This window comes from Engystomops pustulosus, chromosome 1 (genome assembly GCF_040894005.1).
Source record: "Engystomops pustulosus chromosome 1, aEngPut4.maternal, whole genome shotgun sequence".
Taxonomy (NCBI): domain Eukaryota; kingdom Metazoa; phylum Chordata; class Amphibia; order Anura; family Leptodactylidae; genus Engystomops; species Engystomops pustulosus.
In genome coordinates, this window is record NC_092411.1 from 65,475,163 (window position 1) to 65,481,162 (window position 6,000).

Below are 6,000 nucleotides of genomic sequence, written 5' to 3' on the forward strand. Positions count from 1 at the left end.
ATAATGTATATTATCAGATATGAGATCACATAATAAGTTGGCATTAAATTCCAGGATAGAAGCCAGATACAGACTATCTGCTGCAAAAGTGATTGGATGGTGATCTGCAATACTGAAAGATGAGGTTAGAAATATGTGCTTCTATATAATATTAGCATTGATCAAAATTGTCCCTAATGACCCCACCTTAAGTGCCATGGACTGCTGACTGCACAGTGAGCGCAATGTAAATCACAATTCTTTAATGTCAGAAAAGTGTTGCTAAATTGGACTTTTGTTATGGACTATTAATTGATCAGATGCTTTTAGTAATTTGTTATTTTATTGGCCAATGTAAATCTAAATATTTGCTTGCATTTGAGATTCCTTAACCCCTTCACAACCTGGTCCTTCGTTTATTCATTTCCATTTTTCACACCCCACCATCAAAAATTTTATAACTTACTTATTTTTAACAAGTAAAGAGCTCTGTGATGGATTGTTTTCCGCATAACAAATTGTACTTCATAGTGATGATCGTAACGGTACTGGAGGTTGAGGTTGCCTTCAGTTCAGCTCTTAGAGCACCCAGACCAGGTGTTCAAATATCATGAGATGAGAGGAAGGAAAAGAGAAACAGTTGCGCTGACCTTGTGAAATAGTAACGGTAAAAAGAAAGGATAGATATGATAAAACTTAGCCGCTCACCTGAGGGCATAATCAAATGCACCTTTTTGAATGTCACGCATCGGCAGCCCATAGTCCCTTGGCGACTGCAACTTCCGTACCAGTCAGTGGAGTGGCAGAGAAATAAATGGAAATTTCCCGTGGAGGAGATAAGGGATGCGTCGGCGCCGCCTGGATCCAAACTACTACCAAATTGTAGTGAATTTCAAAGTTGGTTCTTTATTACGATTTTAACATGAATAAAAAGATGAATTGCTACGCGTTTCGGCCCTGGACATGGGCCTTCGTCAGGCATACTGTAGTGTGGTATACATCTCGCTTAAATACAAACTGGGGGATAGCCCGGGAAGGGCTGGACCAATGAGAAGCATTATGGTAAAATAGACATGAAACCTTTACATTTTTCTAAAACATACAAAATAAAAGCATAAAAGATAGGCAATACAATATATAGCAATAACAGTCATTAAAAAATGAAGTACAGACTTGGTGACACTATTTGACAATGGGCTGTAAGTGTATAGCGGAGACCGGAAGTGTACCGGTAAAGGAGGATGGGAGCCCGGTGCTCCGTGTTCCTGTGTTGTGGCGTCTGTAGTCATAGAGACCATAGCGTGATAGTTGCGGAGGCTCGAAGTTGGCAGGGTGTATATGGAAGGACGTTGCTAGGAGACTGGGAAGCTACGGAAGCCTGGTGGGGACAAAAGGTTTCTCTCAAACGAGGAGCGTCAACGAGGCAAAACAATTTGAGGGAGCGATGAAGAAAATGCTTGCGGTGAGTAAGAGACTAATGAAACGATGGTGCAAGCTACCCAAAGATAATTTTATTTATTATATTGTTAAGCTCTCTCGATATAAAGGAGGCATGTATATTGGGGCATAAGTGTTTTACATAGATTCTATTACGGCATTCAAGCTGTTTGGATGTGAAGTGCCCTAGTTTATAAATCCAATGTGATTCGCGACTGTAAAAGGTTTTTAGGTTCAAGGGTTAATATGAGATTTTCAAATGAACAGTTATTCTCAAGTGTTAGATGTTTGGAAAGACTTTGCTTTAGATACCCTGTTTTGGTTTTATGTCTAACCCTATAAATCATAAAGGGCACTACCTCGAGACCTTTCAAGCTATGGTCACCAATGACTTCCTTAATATTAAATCAGCTCAAAGTACACATAAAAATCTGGGTACAGCTGAACTTATAGCTCTTAAAAATCTAAAAGAAAATGACTCTATAGTAATAAGAGCAGCAGATAAGGGGGGGGGTGGAGGGTTGTTATCCAGGAACGCTCAGATTATCTTAAAGAGGCTTACAAAATCCTGGGAGATAATGAATATTATACTAGACTACTAAACAATCCTATCAAAACACAACTCTATTGTTATAATACCCTTATCAAGGAGGCATACAATAACGGCATACTCAATAAGATGGAGAAAAAATTTCTAACCACTGAATATCCCGCCATACCCATCTTTTACCACTTACCCAAAATTCACAAAAGCCTGACCGATCCTCCTGGTCGCCCAATTATATTTGGCATCGACTCACTAACTTGCAATTTATCCCACTTTTTAGATCTATACCTCCAACCTTTAGTCACCCAACTACCATCATATTTATGTGACTCTGCTTCTCTAATAAAAGATCTACAATGTTTCCAGTGGAAGAAAAATTACCGTTTTCTCACCATAGACATTACTTCCTTATACTCAAACATCCAACACCCTTTGGGTCTGGAAGCAACCTATTGGTATCTCAAGAACCAAACATCCTTCCCCGACAAACAAATTTCCTTTCTAACTAATAGTCTTAAATTCATTCTTGAACATAATTTGTTCATGTTTGAAAATTCATTTTACATTCAAAAGAAAGGTACTGCTATGGGGACTTGAGCCTCCCCTAGCTATGCCAACTTATTTATGGGGAGGTTCGAGTCCCTATACATCCATAAACAACATGAATGGTCATCACAGATTCTGTATTATAAAAGATACATTGATGACCTCTTTCTTATATGGGGTGGAGAGGAACAGGATGCCCTCAACTTTGCCGACGACCTGAACAGAAATGAATGGGGCATCAAATTCACCATGAATTTGGATAGCAATGAAATTGTATTCTTAGACCTCCTACTGTCACATGATACTGATAACAATATCACAACCAAGACACACTTTAAATCTGTCGACAGTAATAGCTTTTTGGAGTATGGCAGTGCCCATTACTCCAAATGGCTCAAAAATGTCCCCTTTAATCAATATCACCGAATCAGAAAAAACTGCACATCTATTGATGACTATAAGGAACAATCCCGCACTCTGAATAAACGCTTCCTAGATAAGAAATATCCCAAATCCCTGATTAAAGGGAACCCGTCACCACTATTTTCACAAATACAGGTAGTGGCAGGTTCCTATAGAGCTCTAGTAACTATCTGACACCCTGCTTTTAGCTAAAAATTGTTCCCCTCAGATCCCCATAAAATCAGAGTTATAATCTTGCCTGGTATCTATGCAGCTTTGGAGCGAGTCCACGGGGGCGTGGCCTAATGTCATGTGACCAGGGTGACATCATCAAAGGTCCTTGAGCTACTTAATATGAAAACTGTACCCCATGTACATATCTGACCACATAAAACCATCACAGTAGCCTCCATGGACTTCTACTCCTCTCCGTGCAGGCTGCTGTGATTTCATGTGATAAAATATGTTGTGATTTCATGACATATATGCTTAGTGTACAGTTCCTAATGCTACAAAAGCTATAGGACCTGCGATGATGTCACCCTGGTCACATGACATCATAGCAGCATACAGAGATAGGGATGGGGAGGAGCTGCTGGATTCAGCCTGAAGAGGCCATGCCCACCTGGACTCCATGTAGCCATGCTTAGTTACCAGATAAAACTATAAAGTTGAATATATGGGAATCTCGGGGCATAATTTTTAGCTACAAGCAGGGTGTCAAATAGTTATTAGAGCTCTATAGGAACCTGTCACTACCTGTATTTGTGAAAATAGTGGTGACGGGTTCCCTTTAAAGAAGCATACATGAGAAATCTGGAGCGCGATCAAAAAGATTGCCTAAGAGAGAAAAAAGTGGAGACCAATAATGACCTCATAAAAAAGCCATTTAGTCTCAGCTTTATCACTACCTTTGATAAGGGTAACAGAGAAATCCGCAAGGTCCTCAACAAACATTGGGGAATCTTGCTAAAAGACCCACACCTTAAGGACCTTACCCTAGTAGACCCAGAATCATTTTTCGTAAAAACACCACCCTGAAGAATGTACTGGCCCCGAGCAAACTCAGATCGACTGACGTCCAGAAGAACACCACAGGTTCCAAAAAAGGGGTTAAAAAATGTGGTCACAAAAAATGCCTATGTTGCCAAATGATCAATTCCGGGACCAATTCAGTGAAATCATTACATACAGGCGGAACCTTTCAGATCAAACAAGAACTCTCCTGTGCTTCAGACTTTGTTATATATGTTATCAACTGCAGATGCGGCCTACAATATGTGGGTCGCACGGTCCAGACTCTGCGAGTAAGAATGAACGGCCATAGACATAAAACCAAAACAGGGTATGTAAAGCAAAGTCTTTCCAAAGATCTAACACTTGAGAATAACTGTTCATTTGAAAATCTCATATTAACCTCTATTGAACAAATACCAGAAAGCAACAAAAATAGAATAAAAACCTTTTACAGTCGCGAATCACATTGGATTTATAAACTAGGAACTTCACATCCAAACGGCTTGAATGCCGTAATAGAATCTATATAAAACACTTATGCCCCAATATACATGCCTCCTTTATATCGAGAGAGCTTAACAATATAATAAATAAAAATATCTTTGGGTAGCTTGCACCATCGTTTCATTAGTCTCTTACTCACCGCAAGCATATTCTCCATCGCTCCCTCAAATTGTTTTGCCTTGTTGACGCTCCTCGTTTGAGAGAAACCTTTTGTCCCCACCAGCCATCCGTAGCTTCCCAGTCTCCTAGCAACGTCCTTCCATATTCACCCTGCCAACTTCGAGCCTCCGCAACTATCACGCTATGGTCTCTATGACTACAGACGCCACAACACAAGAACACGGAGCACCGGCTCACCTCCTCCTTTACCGGTACACTTCCGGTCTCCGCTATACACTTACAGCCTATTGTCAAATAGCATCACCAAGTCTCTACTTCATTTTTTAATGACTGATATTGCTATATATTGTATTGCCTATCTTTTATGCTTTTATTTTGTATGTTTTAGAAAAATGTAAAGGTTTCATTTTACCATAATGCTTCTCATTGGTCCAGCCCTTCCCGGGCTATCCCCCAGTTTGTATTTAAACAAGATGTATACCACACTACAGTATGCCTGACAAAGGCCCATGTCCAGGGCCGAAACGCGTAGCAATTCATCTTTTTATTCATGTTAAAATCGTAATAAAGAACCAACTTTGAAATTCACTACAATTTGGTAGTAGTTTGGATCCACGCGGCGCCGACGCATCCCTTATCTCCTCCACGGGAAATTTCCATTTACTTCATAGTGATGGTATTGAATATTCCATGCTGTGTACTGGGAAGCGGAAAAAAAATCCAAATTCAATGAAAATGGTGAAAAAACGCATTTGTGCCGTTTACTTGTGGGCTTGGATTTTACGGCTTTCCTTTACACCCCAAATGACAGGTCCACTTTATTCTTTGGGTCGGTACGATCACGGGGCTACCAAATTTCTATAGGTTTTATAATGTTTTTATACATTTACAAAAATAAAAACCTCCTGTACATTTTTTTTTTAATTATTATTATTGCCATCTTCTAGCGCTAATGACTTTTTTTATACTCCGGTTTATGGAGCTGTGGGTGATGTCATTTTGTTCAACTTTTTATGACTTTTTAAATGCTTCCATGTTTAGGACTGTACAACCTTCTGATCACTTTTTATTGAATCTTTTATACTTAAAAAAAGTGCCATTTTTAACTCTGGGTGCTATTTCCAGTTAGGGGGTTAAACGTAGTGAAAACCCGTTATTATATTTTGATAGATCGGGCATTTTCGGACGTGGCGATACCGGATGTGGCGAATGTGCTTACGATTTTTACTGTTTATTTATATCCGTTCTAGGGAAAGGGGGGTGATTCGAATTTTTAGTGTTTTTTAATTATAATTTCTTTTAAACTTTTTTTTAAAATATTTTTACTTTAACTATTTTGCAGACTCCCTAGGGTACTTTGAATACCAATAACCGTACCCACCACTCTTGTAACAGATCCCTATGCTGCTTAAACAATAAATACCAACAGACAGCATACAAGACCAAAA